This window comes from Coffea arabica, chromosome 1e, assembly GCF_036785885.1.
Source record: "Coffea arabica cultivar ET-39 chromosome 1e, Coffea Arabica ET-39 HiFi, whole genome shotgun sequence".
Taxonomy (NCBI): Eukaryota; Viridiplantae; Streptophyta; class Magnoliopsida; order Gentianales; family Rubiaceae; genus Coffea; species Coffea arabica.
In genome coordinates this window covers 44,376,060-44,393,124 of record NC_092311.1, presented here as the reverse complement: position 1 = coordinate 44,393,124, position 17,065 = coordinate 44,376,060, and the positions used below count along the sequence as shown (strand labels likewise).

Below are 17,065 nucleotides of genomic sequence, written 5' to 3'. Positions count from 1 at the left end.
GCTTAAAAAAATCATTTCCTTCCAATGGCTCATACTTAAAAGAAAATTTCTAAATGATCCAAAAAAAAAAAAAAGAAGACAAGAAAATTAGCTTAAAATAAAGAAGAAGAAAATTTTGGGGCAGAAATGATTGCGCAACCATTTTCTAAATGGTATAAAGCTTTAGTGACAAATTACAATTCATTGTATACAAGACACAAGTTATATAATTTCATAACAGTGACATGAATTAATAAGATTGTTAACAATTAAAAGTATGTGTTATGTTATTGTTAGGTAACATTATCTGAATCCTACTTCTCAAAAATTTATTTTGTTGGCAAAGTTTAAACTGTTCTAATCGATCCAAAAAGGAAAAAAGAGAAATTAAAGTACACGGTTCAGATCTATTCTCTCTCTCTCTCTGGGGATATTCCAACCACGTGCAATATAGTTTGCTAATGATAGTTTCCTCTGGTAGAGAAAAAAAAAATTGATGATGGGAGAGCTTTAACAAAATGACAACCGCTATAAGAAAAACCCTAACCGCTAATCTATTTGTCATGCATGCAGACGAAAATCTCCACTTTGTGTCCATGTTAAGTTGGTTGACTTGGTTGTCCATTCAGTAACAAAATCAGTGACGTTTCTATAAGGACTCCATTAGTTCTCGATTTTGGCAAGTTTAACAGTTAAATTTGAAACTGAGAGTAGCAATTATGCAGATATATAGCCGTCTAAAGAGATCCAAATTCACTATTAATGCTCTTTTATAAACTTGTGAATCCGAAAAGCCTCTTAGCTAGGGATATTTCATGCTTGCACCTGATAGGCAGAGTTTTAAGAGGAAAATGAATTAAAAACTTTACTAAGGAGTTTTTAAGCTTTTTATTCTTTTCTCTTGGTATCTTTCCCTTTTCTTTCTCCTCCTCACCTTTGATGAAGAAGTACTCATGAAGTGTAAAGAAGAAAACTTTCATCTAATTAGGAGATACTTAGGGATGCAATTTTCTGGGATTTTTTTTTTAATATCTTGATGGCATTACTCCTTCAAGTTGGATCTCATAATTCAGATAATTTAATCTCCTACCACAAGATGACCCATTCAAGTTGCTGAAAACAAAAATAGAAGCAACAAATTATTGCTTCATGAATACTTACATGAAACATCATCTCATAGAACTTGATTTATTTTGGTGTCATTACAGGTAACAATGCTAGGATTGAGCCACATATTGATCTTAACTTCTACATATTTCATAGCTTTCTTTCTCCTTAACCTATGTAGCAAGATAAAAACACTTAGGCAAAAAGTTACATCCTCTATTCCGGCTCCAAAAATCACTATCTAGATTTTACTTAATTATACGTCTTGCTAACATGTTGCGGCGTTGTTAAATTGATTGCTTTAGGGATACTTCCTTGGATGCTCTGGGATAAAGAAAGAAAACGTTTCTTTGAAAACTTCTATTTAGGAGATACTTAGGATGCGAGTTTATGGGATCCTTTATGCCTTCATTGCATAAGTACTCTTTCGTGTTGGACCTCAATAGTTCAGAATTCTATATTATCTCCTGCCATAAGATGATCAATTGAAGTTTGCGAATACAAAGAGTATAGGATCAACAATTTGTTGCTCTATGACTATAAGATTAATTATATATAAGGCCTAAAACTTACCTGTATTTTGGTGTTATTCCAGTAAACGAGGTCAGCATTGAACTACGTATTGATCATTAAGGTCTATATCTTTGATGATCTTCTCTTTTCTAGCCTACATAAGCTAGATTGATTACATACCATTTGGAGAAAAATTTACCATCTTGAGGTTAAAACTGAGACATTTCCATTTATGGCTTCAGGGATACATACTTGGACATCCAGCGACTAAAGTTCAAGGAATTCTTTACCATGTAGTCTCGTTTGCTTATGGGATGGGCCTGATTTCTGATGAACTCTATGTGGAATTCTGATGAACTATGGGAGGGGCGTGGGGGGAGGGAGAGGATAGGGAGGAAGTTGCAAGCTGGTGACGTCAGCATCGGTCGGCCAACGGTAGCGGGTTGAGGTGGGGGAGAAGGAAGAAAATGATGAAAAAAGTGAAAATTTTGTGTGTTCTTAGATATTAAGCCACGTGTACATTAAAAATTTTGAGATGTTTATAGAGGATTACTATAAAAAAACTTGTCTATTAAAAATTAGACTAAAAACTTGCATGGGAGACAAGTTCTAGAACTGACCGAGAATTGTACTACAGTTGTAAGGCCACAATTATGGAATTGGATTTGGACCTCACATGGAACTCTACTATATCTGCACGGAGTTTTCACTTTCCTCGTACATAAACAGCAATTGGCCTGCGATAATTTGAAGGAAAATGAAAACAAAGGACAAAAAATTAAAACCGGTTTTGCCAATTAACGTCAAAGAAATATTTTGACAAAAACTAGGAAATTCTTCATTGTTGGTCCCCAAATCTGCAATGAGTAATGATTAAACTTTTATCGTACCAAAAAAGAAAATTGAAATCCACTGACCTGTTATTGTGATCTAAGCACGAAATAAACAACTAATAAGACATCAAGTTTGTAACAATTTAAGGAAAATAAGTCAAAAACATGAAAATACAATTGACAAGAAAGATTTAACATGTTCATATCAATAACCCATTCTTTATTATGAAAAAAATTCATATAAAAATACAATTTGAATTCTAAACCCAACTCTTGTGTAATATTTCTCATATTCCAAAGTCCTTTTTCTCACTCTCATCTATAATCATGACTCCTTTTTGTGTACTTTAATTTATGATATGACAGTCCCCTCCAATTTATAGGATATATTACTGGACAAATACTTCAATAATAATAAAAGAATAACTTACCTGATTTCCAAACGTATATAAATACAAAATTTCTTGGCAACTACTCCAAATACGTATAAATTACTAGAAACTATTTACTTGTCACAAAATTGCCTAAACAAAATAAGTAATATCCTAATAATCTCCACCAAAAAGCTTGATGTGTAGTTATACATACCGAATTATTACGTTGTTGGAATGTAATCTTTAGTTGACTTAAGTTTGTAGGATTTTCCTTTTTTCCACTACTTACAACTTGAAAGCAATCTTGGATCCCTTTCTTAATTCTGCTCCCAACTATTGAGGTAATCAAGTAACAAAATTTTTTTTTGAAAAAAACAAATCACCATACTCCTCCCCTTCATAATATTGTCTCGCCTGTGTGTGCTTTTCAAAATTCCATCATTAATGAAAACCTCGTAACTTTGAGAGTCTCGGGATGCATGAAATTAGATTTTTTTTTAAAATTTTTTATACATGTGTCATACCGCTCAAAGAACAAAACTGAAATACATCCAACATCAAGTACATACCATTGGAAATTGTTAAGAACATTTCCACTAAATTACATCCTAATTTAACACTAGACTCTATGTTTTTCCATGTCCTCTGAATCACTTGCCCAAATTTACTGGCAAATATCCTCTATGTTTGTTGTCTTTCGATCCTAGCCTTATTGACATGAATATTCTTTTCCTATTAAATTATTGAATTGAAAATTACCACAACTCACTTAATTTCATTAATTAACCAAAACCTAGCTATGATATTATACAAGATGCTGGGATCCAAGTGCAAACGAAGAATCATTGAAAAATTAAGTACAAGACAATTTAATTAAACAAATAAAAAAACATGAAACTTCGAGTAGATACAAGATTAATGTGGTTCAATTCAATTATTAAATCTATATCTATAAAGACAAAACTCTTTATGTGAGAAAAATAGAAAAATCTAATTTGAATCCCGATGCAATCGTAGTATGACATTTCTCACGTAGCAGGAAGCCCTTCCCTTACTCTCATTACATGTTACTACTTAAAACAAAAATAAGGCAATTTTCATAACAAGGTTAATTTTATTTCGTCCTTACGCCACCTTTTTAAGAAGAAAAGTATAAGTATGACAATTGGTAAAGAAAAGTGTCCGTAACTTGAAAGTTGGGTGGTAACTTCAAAAATTCTTCAATAAACCAAACTCGTATATTAATTTTTTTAACACATGCCAAGCGTCCACCAACTAAAATACCCATAACGAAGTTATCTTGTGTGGGGATTTTAGCATTGCATGATTCTAATTTACTTGAAACATATTTTAAGCCATTAAAATAAGAGAGCTAAAAGGATAGTGAGATATTTTTCTTTTTAATTTTTTGATAAATTCTTCTGATGAGTTGCTTTGTTTTGATCGATCATTCATTGGTACTTGGCAGATTTTATCCTATCATCTATTCGCAAACATTTTGATAGTTATTTATATACAATCAAAATTTGGGCAGACTTAATTTTCAAAGGGATAATTTCACAAACCTCCCCTAAGGTTTATGACAATTTCACTCGACTCCCCTCAAGTTTTACAAATTACACAAACCTCCCTTGTCACAATAAATGACTATAATGGCCTTTGTCGCGTCTTTTTTTTTTTTTAAAGATAAAATAAATTTATATGTAAGTTATTGAGAAAATTTGAGTTTATTTGAAAATGATGAGTGGAAAATGATTTTTTTTATTTTAGAGAATAAACAAGGAAAAAGGGCCTAGAATGGGACTTAAAAAGTGCGACAATTTTGGCCCAAAATAATAGTCTAGAAAGGGTTTTTAGGAAAAATAGGAGTCGCCACTTGATATCGAGTTTAGGTGTACCAAATCACCTAAAAATGTATTTTTTTAAAAAAATAGGTAAAACCCTTTTTAGATGATTCCAGGTCTTTCAAAACAAGAGAAAAGAGTTCGAGAGTCACGATTGGAGAAAGGGAAGACAAAGATTTGACAGAATCAAACCTAAGACACTCTTTCAATCTAGCCAAGACTAGTTGTGAGATTTAGTCGAAAATTTTCTTAATCTAACCTATAAAACTTATCACATTTGGATTTTTCTACATGAATGCAAATATAGACCTAAAGGATATCAAAAGGGTCGAAATATCTTTTCAAAATTTAATTGGTACAAATCACATTAATTGTGACGTCCAAAATGATTCTTAGAAGAGGTCACGAATATGCAAAAGATGAGACTCAAACAAAAGAAGAATTATAATATATAAATATACGTGACCTAAAGGAGAGGAATGCAATATAACGGGTACTGGAGACTAAAATTCGTGATTCAAATTTTCCTTCGTATAGAAAGAAAAAGAGCGTGCTAAGACTAAGAAACCACACTCGTTCATTTTCCATATTTGAAGGGTGGCTCTCCTAACCTAATCAACCAAATGAACTAGCCTACTTCTAATTTCCTAAATGAAATACAAGTTTAAATGTCATGTTTGGCATACATAGGGTTAACATAATAATAATGGGAAAAGATCATGCAAGATGAGAAAAGACCCTAAAATTAAAAAAAAAAATGTATGAAATGTGATGAATGTCATGCAAAGAATGTGAATTTAGCACAAGACGATCTAAAGGGTCTTGCATTGGACTAACCTATTTCTACAAGTTTTCATTAGCGTTGGACTAGTGAGAAATCGGGAAAAATGGCCACAACTATCGTTGGGCTAGCGTGGTGGCATTATGCATTTATTATAATTAAATAAACCATATAAAACATAATTAAAACAAGTAAACATATAAAACACATAGAGCATATAGCATATAAGTATAATATCTAGATGCAAAGACCCTAAGGAAAGCGAATAAACCATAAGCACACAAGCGAATAAACACAAATAAAAACCTAACTATTACATTTGGGACCCTAACTACAATCTAAGGGGAAAATTAAAAAAAAATCTAACTATTACATTTATCTAACTAATTATATTTTTGACAAAATTAAAACTTACTATTACATAGCCTAACTAAATACATGTCTTGAGCACCTATCTATTACAATTTGGCATTTAAATGCCTCACAAATAATCATCAAAGATTAAATAAAATAAATGAAATTTAAAATGAATAAAATGAGTAATTAAAGGAAAAGCACTCAAAACATGCAATTACACATAAAAACACATTGGAGCACATAAAAGGATTTAAAATAATAAAAGAAGGTTACCTCCCTTGAAGTTGTGGTTAAATGGGGTGAAATTTGCCCTACTTATATTCCAAAATCAACAAGATGATCAAAACACCAATTTAATTATTAAAAAATGAAATAATCATGAAATTCACCAATTAAATCACTTAAATGAAGTATGATTAACAATTAAAGAAGAAAAGCAACTTATATTTAAGAAATCAAAACTATCAGGAATCTAATTGCAAAAATTTAAAAGTTTTTAAGGTCAAACTATAATTATTACAAAAATTAGAGGTCAAAATCAAAGAAAAATAAAGTTTAGGGATCAAAATATAACTAAAGTAGGGGCCTAATTGAAATAAATCCAAAGTATTTAGAACATAGTATAATTACTCAAAAGTATAGGGGCTGAAATGCAATTTCGGTTACCAGATTTCTTGAGAAAACAGGCCACTGGGCCATTCCTTATTTATTATTTGGGCCAATGCCTCTTAAGCCCAACGAAAGTCCAACAAAAAAATACGGGCCAGATCATCATTTTGACCCAAATAAATCTAACGAAAAGGGGTGGGCTTTAACCCTCCAAACCCATATCAAATCCAATCAAATTAAATCAAAACCCACTTCCAAAACTCAATCAAACTAAACCTAATCCAAACCCTGAACTATATTACCGAAATCCAACAAGATAAAAATCAACTAAAAATCATTAAACCTAATTATATCCCAAAATCTAGAATTAATCTACCCAAAAAAAACCCCCTTAAAATATAAAAAGAGGATCAAGACTTACAATGGGCAAAAATTGGTTCAATTTCACAAGTTTTTGGGGCATACTAGAATTAGGTAAAAGTTGAGGGGCTAATTCAAAATTTTTGAAAGATCTCCCTGCAAGCCTTCGAAGACAGCTTTTGTTCTTCTACAACTTTGCTAGGTTTTCATCAACTAAAGACGCTACCAACAAATCATCCAACATTTGGACCAAAACAAAATCATACAGCCTGGAAACTCAAGCAAAAACTCATCACTTGCTTATCAGGTTAAATCACATACAAACATGGCAAAAATCTTAAGCTAATAATCCATGAAAAAATACACCATAAAAAGGAAAGAGACGAGCAAATGGAGCAAATTTCGTCACATTTATTGCATATTCGGGTATACACGAAAAAAGAGGAATGAATGGGCTACCTTTTGACATCTTTTGGCAGCAAGCAAATATGGAGAAATCCAAGAAAGGCGCGTTCCAACGCTGGAATTTGGCAATCAAGCTCGCTGCAGAATTTTTAAGGGTGACGAAGGCACCAAGTTCAATATTCCTCCTTGATCATCATAGATTACCCAGAAACCAATAATCGCTCCAAAGAGGCTCTACAGAGATCGAAAGGTGACCACGAAACCCTCCTAACTGTCAACCCTGGCTCAGGTTCCCCCCCCAGAATTTTCTGCACTTTTCTTGCTTTTCTCCCTCGATTTTCTCTCTCTCCTCTCTATTTTCTTGTCCGCCGCCTCCTCCTGTTCTTCCCCTTGTTACGTTTTGATGGGATTTTATATGAAACTAAGCTCCCTAAACCCTCACAGCCATGGTGTAGATGAAAGATGGGTTTCTTGGCAACTTTGAGCCATTAGATGGCTTTGGATTCTAGTTTTTTCTTGATAGATTACAACTAAGATGAGTTGGCATTGTACTTAGGGGTTTGGAGGGAAAGAAAATTGCAAAAAAAAAAAAAAAAAAAATGGCTGTGAATTTGCTGCTGGAATTTTCTTGTACTATGGCTTTCAGTACGGACCAAATGAGAAGATGATGCGCTGGCGTGGCTCGCACGCACGCGTAGAAAGGTCTTTTTTTTTTGTTTTGGCAAAACAACATTTTCATTTCTTTCCCTTTTCTTTTTTGCTTTTCTTTCCTTCACTTTCCTACAAAACAAAACAAAATAATTTAAAAAAATGAATTCATTTAGACAACAATCTTTTTAACAAAAAATAACAATAAAATGAATTGACAAATTTTGGTGTCTACAACCTTCACTTAATAAATAATTCATAGTATAATGAAATGAGATTAAAAAGAAAAAAACTTGACCTCTTCGGAACAAGTTACATAGCCAATGACGATTCTTTTTCACTTATTATCACTCTGTTTTCATCCATCAACCCTTTCCTTCTATAACTCGCTTTCAAATTACCACCAATTATTGCTTATAATTACAGTCAATCACACAACAAGTGATCCCTCAAACTCTACTATATATTCCCATTCCTCCTTTCTTCCCTTTGGAATTACCAAATCACAAGTTTAGTTGAGAGATTAGATTTGATGGTAGAAGTAAAATTCAATTTTATGGTCAAACTAAAAGGACATAAAGAGGCACACAATAATAATGGAACAAATAATGCAATCATTGGCCAAAAAAGGAAGAGGGACTAAAATTGGTGAATTTGCTAATTTGTTTATTATCCATCCGAAAAAACTTTTTAAGATGTTAATAAGTACATTTATATTTCTTTTTATGCTTGACAATTGTTGGTTGTGATTTCGCTATGGAAATGGAGTTTCTTCTCTGTATTTAAGATGTTAACACGTTTGGAGATTTGATGGTAGGTCAGATTATTTTGTTTTGAGAAGGTATGGGTATTGGATTTGAAGTTTGGGGTGTGATTAGTTGTAGATAGAATTTTGATTTTTGACAAAATGAATTTTTTGAAAATCTCTATAATCATAATGATGCCATTCTTTCTCTTAAACTTAATTAATCTCATTCATGCCTAAATCTCTCCTAAGAATTTTCTTCAAGGCCATAATGTAGCTCATGTAGTAGGAGTTGGGCCACTTATATGGAACCAAACCATGGCATCCTATGTTGAATATTATGCAAATATAAGGGTAGTTGATTATGAGTTTGGCCATTCCATGGAATTATATGGTAAGAGTACTTTTGAAGGATGGAACGAATCTTCAGAATTGAATGCATGATTTGGGAGAAGCAATTTTATGACTGTGATGATAGAATTGCTTGGATTTAGAATTTGGAATTAGATTGTTTGTTAAGCTAATTTGTTAGTATAGTGGGTTAGCCTGAAATATGAAAGAAAGCAATTGGCAAAATAATTTTTGTACAAAAAGGGAAGTTTAAGACTTTTGAGAAAATATATAGCCTTTTGGACTTATATTGTTATATAAACAGTAAAAGCAAGGGAGGTAAGTGTAATTTAATAAATTTGAAGAGAGCTCTTTGTAATTGTTAGTAATCTCAGGGGAGATTTCTGAAATTATCCTTTTCAAAATTCAAAAGTTACGTTACGCACCATTTTACCAAGTAATGTAACATTAGTTTGGACCATCTTTGAAAACTGGAGCTAAGTCTTTTACATGCCGCTTTACAGTAAAGCTGCATCGCATGAGTTGGCACTCGGCAGACAATGACATTTGTGTTGGTAGGGTAAGTTAAATTTGTGGCTCCGATAAGGCGATTCTCAGTAGACATAGCAGCATGCAGGACTTATATAGAGTTCGCCCAAGAACTCTATCCAAGCGTCTGGAGTCTAAAGTTGCTCTGCCCAGTGCCCTGAACGAGATATAGGCCAAGCTCAATGGAGAAGTTGCAGGTGCTCCTAAGGCATCCTATCTTCTGCAACCTGTTCTTGCTGATAGTTTATGTTCAAGCATGTTCAAACCTTGCTATGGCTGGTTCCATAGTTAAGTTTCTTCCAGGATTTGAAGGACCCCTCCCCTTTGAACTCGAAACCGGATGAGCCACCAAGTATAACATATATATAATAACACTAGAAATTAACATTGATCAAAACTTAGAAGAAATAGTTGATCCATTTTCTGATGTTATCAGGTATATTGGAGTTGGTGAATCAGAGGATGTGCAGCTCTTCTACGTTTTTATCAAGTCAGAGTCAAATTCTCAATCGGATCCTCTTATCCTTTGGTTAGATGGAGGACCTGGCTGCAGTTCATTTATTGCACTTTTCTTTGGGACAGGTGAATTCTAATGCCTTACACTTTGCATTAGGTGTCGCCCAAAAAAAAAAAAAACAATTGCGGCACTTTTTTGTTCTTGATTTTGTATAATCTTCAAACTCTGCAAACAGCCTTTCTGGTTGAAACTCTGCAAAAAAGACAAAAGACGTTGTTGTCTGGTTGACGAAGCTTTATGTAAGGTCTTTTGTTTTGTTTTTTTGGGTAAAAGTATTAATTTTATTGAATACCATCCATTTGTTGCCAGTAGCAACTGCTACAAACATCTGTACATTAACTAACTACACATTCACATCAAATTAAAAAGCCCAAAATATAAACTAAGCTCCAAAAACGCACACCTAAATATTTTTTTCATATGCATTGCTATAATAAAGCTTTTGAAAAACATTCCTAAAAACGGTTAACTCAAATGGAGCCATAGTCTTTTTTTGTCTTTAATGTTCAAGTGATGATGACTGATAAACTGGAGTGCCAGCATTTGATCAAGTCACTGGCCCGTGATTTTCTGTTGCAGGACCAATAATTGTCGAGCCATTGTCGTTCGACGGCACTCTGCCCAACTTGGTATTAAATCCCTATACTTTGATCAAGGTAAGCTCAAGAATTGAGTTTCTCTTTTCTTTTATTTTATTTTCTTGCAAGAGAAAAAGAGATTTAAGTTGATGAGTATATCTTAGACTCATAGAAGTGTTATTTATTTAGCATTTATTATGATGTAATGTATCCTAGATGAAAAGGTTATTGAGATACATATACAAATAAGGTTCCAAAATTTTTTTTTTGAAATAACGTTCAAATAATCTTTATCCAAACAAACCTAATTTTCAAGATTAAGCATTCGAGTTGACTGCAAGATTGAGAATCATTTCTTGTTACTTGTTAGGTTGGAAGCATCATCTTTCTGGATTCGCCAGTAGGAACTGGTTTTTCTTATGCTAAGACTGCAAAAGCTTCTCAATCTTCAGATTTACAAGCCCCTGATCAAGCTTATGAATTTATCAGGAAGGTACACGCCCATCACTCAGCTAATTAATGAATCGTAAGGCTTCATGGAACGTTGGACAATTACTAATCAGGAAAATGCCATATTTGACTCTAGCCCCTTTATTATGCAAAAAGACCAGTTTACTACCATTTAATTATTTTCCTTCTGAATAGCGGAATCCTGCATGGCCCTCCCAAAATTGCCCCCATTGGATTCAAGTTCTCTATGAACACGGTTTTGATTGTATAGAACAGTTGACAGTGGAAGATGAATAAAAGTTACATCAATAATAATTGGCTATGGCAGTTTCGACAGTTAGCGTCATGGAAGCCATAGTAGAGGAGGAGGTCTCTTGCATTGGGAAAGATCCCAAAGTCTCATGAAATGTGGCAATCTCTAGAATGGAAAATCCCACTCACAGTGTTTAGTTAGTGAAATGTTCTGATACGGCCTCCTATGATAATTAGTTTAACATGTATACTGAGATATTCTATCTCTTGTACAAACTTGTCCCATATCAATGAACTTACAGTTTTACCTTGAAAAGATAGTGGAAGATGACTAATTTTGAATTTGATGCTTACAATTCAATTTTGGGTACAAATTTCAATAAGCGAGGCAATTTATTGTCTTTTTGCTTGTTGTTGTATCTTAATGTCTACAATTGGTTTGCCAGTGCCTATGGTACACAGTGCAATTACAACTGCCAATTATAGAAGCTTGGGCAGGCGATATTTGTTGCATTTTTACCCATTTGAACCTCGAGTTAAAAACTTAATTTCCCTTGAATGGGAAAGAAATTATAGTTAAAAGATGTTTACCTTTTACAAGATTCGTTTTGATAGTTGATTATACTGCAGTGGCTACATGATCACCCAGAGTACAAGTCGAGTTCATTCTATGTTAGTGGAATCTCGTATGGGGGCATTCCTGTTCCAATATTAACTCAACTTATATCAAATGGTAAGATTTTTTCAATGTGGCTCTTTACCCTGGGGAAGTTTTTTGGTTGTGTTACAATCTGATTATTGAAATTGTCATGCAAATACATAGGCATTGTAAGAGATCTGAATATACTATAAATGCTTTCTGTAAGCTTGTAGTATATGCGAAGTCTCTTTTGGTAGGAATGTAGTTGCCACCTTAAGCTAAATGGGTTTTATTAACATAATGCAGAGCTTTAAGAGGGGGAAAAATGGTTAAAAGTTCCCTCAGAAATTTGCAGGCTTTTTATTCTTTTCTGTCAATATGTTAAGTTATAAGACGCTCCAGGATAAAGCAAGAAAACGTTTCTTTGACTAGTTCAGAGTTCTACATTATCTCCTGCCACAAGATGATCAGTTGAAGTTTGCTAAATACAGAAGTATAGGATCAATACTTTGTTGCTCTATGACTATTAATAAGGCCCTAAAACTTACATGTATTTTGCAGTGGCTACATGATCACCCAGAGTACAAGTCGAGTTCATTCTATGTTAGTGGAATCTCGTATGGGGGCATTCCTGTTCCAATATTAACTCAACTTATATCAAATGGTAAGATTTTTTCAATGTGGCTCTTTACCCTGGGGAAGTTTTTTGGTTGTGTTACAATCTGATTATTGAAATTGTCATGCAAATACATAGGCATTGTAAGAGATCTGAATATACTATAAATGCTTTCTGTAAGCTTGTAGTATATGCGAAGTCTCTTTTGGTAGGAATGTAGTTGCCACCTTAAGCTAAATGGGTTTTATTAACATAATGCAGAGCTTTAAGAGGGGGAAAAATGGTTAAAAGTTCCCTCAGAAATTTGCAGGCTTTTTATTCTTTTCTGTCAATATGTTAAGTTATAAGACGCTCCAGGATAAAGCAAGAAAACGTTTCTTTGACTAGTTCAGAGTTCTACATTATCTCCTGCCACAAGATGATCAGTTGAAGTTTGCTAAATACAGAAGTATAGGATCAATACTTTGTTGCTCTATGACTATTAATAAGGCCCTAAAACTTACATGTATTTTGGTGTTATTCCAGGAAACGAGGACGGCATTGAACCACGTATTGACCTTAAGGTCTATACCTTTGATGATCTTCTCTTTTCTAGTCTACCTAATCTTGATTGACTACATACTATTTGGAGAAAAATTTACCATCCTGAGTTTAAAATCGAGACGTTTCCATTTATGGCTTCAGGGATACATACTTGGAAATCCTTGGTCGAAAGCTTCAGGAATTCAGAACTATAGGGTTCCGTTTGCTTATGATATGGGGCTGATTTCTGATGAACTCTATGAGGTAACTTATTTCTTTTGTTTGTTACCTATTGATATCTTAGAACACTGTCATTTGTCACATGCATTCTTACAATGTAAAACTACCCGTGATTTTCTAATTGACCTATATATTTACAACGCAGTCCTTGAAGGTTAGCTGTAAAGGGGAATATGAAATCATAGATCCCAGTAATGCAGCGTGTTCGAAAAATATGCAGGCATACAATGAGGTAAGCAATCATATCTATGCAATTTTTATGTGACTCTATTTTCAAAAATTAGGCAAGGCCTAATGGATTTACTTAAAGCGCCCCCTAAACTCAAGAAAGAGAGACAGAGTTAAGGATCGTCAATATAACCGTTCCTGAATAATGTAATATCATTTGAACAAGAAGTAATTTATTGTAACTTACTCATACAATTTCGTAACAGAGTTGCAGTTAATGTTAGGGGCTTACACGAGCACTGATCGAACATCATACTTCTGTTGCGAAAATTGTATAAGTTGACAATGAATTACTCTAATTTATTCAAACAATAACACACTTTCCAGAAACGGTTGTACTAACAATTGGTTCCTACCCCTTCCCTTTAATTTGCGGGCCACAAAGGTGACAAGGTGGGAAGAATCAGAATAAAGGATGATGGTTAATAATTTGCTTCTGCAGTTGGTTCGTAATATTGACGAACAAAATATCTTGATTCCTGTATGTCATCCCCTTTCACGAGAGCCAAATAAATTATTTACTGGTGGGAGATCCATTATACAAATGTTGTATGAGAAGTTTGAAGAGCTAGACGTTCGGGAATCTACTCCAGTCAAATGTCGAGTAAGATACCACTAGTATGTTCTATGTAAACTCGTGGATAAGACCATCTGTTCTTGGTAGCACAACTGATCGCGTTTCTTCTGTTCACTGGCAATCGTAGATGGAATGGATTACGCTCGTTGAGCACTGGGCTAACAACAAGAGCGTCCAAGAGGCCCTCCATGTGCGAAGGGTATGTCTAAATCAAGCACTATGGTATGTAGCATTTGAATGCCGAAGCAAGCCTGAACTGATTTCTGTAATCACATTGCAGGAAACTATCGGACAGTGGGTAAGCTGCAGAGATACCTTGCCATACACAACAAATGTAGGGAGTGTTGTACCATATCATGCAAACCTTAGCACTAAAGGTTATAGATCCCTTATATACAGGTTTGGTACCTAGCTCTGAATCTTGATGCATGTAGGTTAGCAGCAGTTATTTTAGGTACTGAAAGTGGAGTACTTTGTAATTCAGTGGTGACCATGATCTGTTGGCACCGCACATTGAAACTCAAGCATGGATAAGATCTCTACATTACCCAATTATTGATGATTGGAGACAGTGGATTCATCAAGGCCAAGTTGCCGGGTTGGTTAAAAATTGAAAATGTTTCTTTCTTGATTGCCATTAACACGAGATAAAAGATAACTTTACCCAACTCATCTAAATTTGTTCTATTTTCCTGCTCGCAGTTATACAAGGACCTACGCAAATAAGATGACATTTGCAACAGTGAAGGTAAGAAATTCCTGTTTCTATTGCTTCAGTGCAAGATTTGTTCACATGCATGGTAACAACTAACAAGAAGGTCAGAACCTTCTTGGGACTAACTAGCACCCCTTTTTTCTATTTTTGGGTGAAGGGAGGAGCCCATGTTGCTTATATGTTCAAGCCTGCCGAATGCAGAACTATGCTTGAGAGATGGATATCGCATCAGCCTCTCTAATCAGTTGGCATATGGATATGAACATCTTTGATGACTTCTGAGCATCAAATGTTCCACTCTTAAATATAAATTATTGTAACTTTGGGTCATGAGACGCTTCTACTCCAACTCTCCAATGGATTGCTTTCTTATGGAGATATATGATTAGTGGAGAAGTGAATAAAATGTAGTTGTTAAAATGGGAATCACGTTACGCCTCCAAACGTTTCTATATGACTGTTGAAGCTTTCACTTTGAAGATATGTCATTGAAATAAATTTCCTCTATTTTGCAATAAATAAAATTTTGAATTCAAAGGAAAGTACAGGTTTGGCAAGGAATTCAAATATTAAAAAAAAAATTGTTACTCCATTAAACATGAATGGAGGGAATCTACGAAAGCTTTTAAAAGATGAAGAGGAGTAGGAAAAGGAATTTCTTATACATAATTGAAAAGCAATATTCTTGAGAACACTTTTAAAACCTAATGAAGATCAAAAGAATAAATCCTTCGTGCCTAGGATTGATCTAATCACTTTTTAAGCAAAACTGTAACTCAAAAGTAACTTACGTGTTTGTGGTCATGGATGATCTAGTTATCGAGGCTTACACTTGGCTAGATTTGATCTTCAGAAATTTAATGGATCAAATTGTGCTACGCATCTCACCAAGTGGTGCGACTTAATTTGACTATTGAATTTTTGAAAATCGGATCTATCAAATTTGGGCGGAACGCATTAAGGGTATAATGATCTCTCCATTTATGATGAACCCGGCAACATCGTTTAAATCATGTCTAGGACTGATCTAATCACTTTTTAAGCAAAACTATGACTCAAAAGTACCTTAAAAGCTTTTTTTTTTTTAGATAGTCCTAAATTACGTGTTTGTGGTCATGGATGATCTGATCATCGAAGGCTTACACTTGACTCACACTTGAGTAAATCCGATCTTTAGAAATTCAATAGGTCAAATTGTGCTACCCATCTCACCAAGTGGCGCAACTTAATTTGGACTACTGAATTTTTGACAAGCGGATCTTCCATGTTTTGGCTGAACGTGTTAAGGGTATCAACATCTCTCTATTTATGATGAGCCCGGCAACATCGTTCAAATCCTGCTGGTGCTAAGGTGAATGGGGCACATATGGGTGCATGGGCTCAAGTTTTTGCCTACTCATATGGGAAGGAGGAATGCAAGGCTCAATCAATATGGGAAGATGAGACGTGCCCAATCAACAAAAACCTTGAGGAGAGATAGAAGGTGAAGCTGTTGGATCCTTAATCCAACATTGGACTTATATGTGAATAATTATGTATTGCAAGCTGTCAATTAAGGTTAAACCCAATTAAAGTGATCAAATATAGTTTGGGTTTAATGTATCTAATAGGATGTGGGTCTTTAATGTGTAGAGACTTAAGGGCTCCTATTTCTACGATGGGTTGAAATAGGGCTCCAAAAGGTAATTAAATGTTACCTATAAATAGGGTTATGGTCCCCAAGTCACAGGTATCGTTTTAGTTGTCGTATTTCCTAATATCACAAAATAGCTCTTCCCTGATATCCTATCGTCAGGAAAGATACCAGAGAGAAACTAAAGGCCTCTCTCAAAGGATTGGTGAATACCTGTTGACTTGGAAAGCCACCCCAAAATCTCTAGAGATTCAAGCGTCAAATTTATTAATATGGATTCAGGTACGCTTCCGCTATTTTATAGTTAATTTATTTCTTAATAATCGCCATATAGATTTTGGGTTTAAAAGTGATGGTTTTCACCAATGGTTAAATTTAGATAACCACCCTAACAAGTGGTATCAGAGCCTATATGGTTGATTATTAGAAAATAATTTGTGATCTTTGATAGTTTTATCTTAAAGATTGTAAATTATGAATGATGTCCTACTCCTGTTTCTGTTGTAAAGAATCGGTCAGAGAAAAAAAAAAAAAGGGTTTTGCTTGTTCCAAAAGAATTGGCCAATTGTTGTGATTCTTAAGTTTATTTGTATCCAGTAGGTTTGTTTGATATAATGGCCGATTGACCTTTACATCTGGAGTATTTGACTTAGCATACTATGA

General features: G+C 34.2%; 1 pseudogene; it reads left to right on the top strand.

Moving 5' to 3' along the window:
- The first annotated feature begins 9,524 nt into the window (after positions 1-9,524).
- Positions 9,525-15,195, top strand: LOC113705670 (serine carboxypeptidase-like 2; annotated as a pseudogene).
- The last annotated feature ends 1,870 nt before the right edge of the window (positions 15,196-17,065 follow it).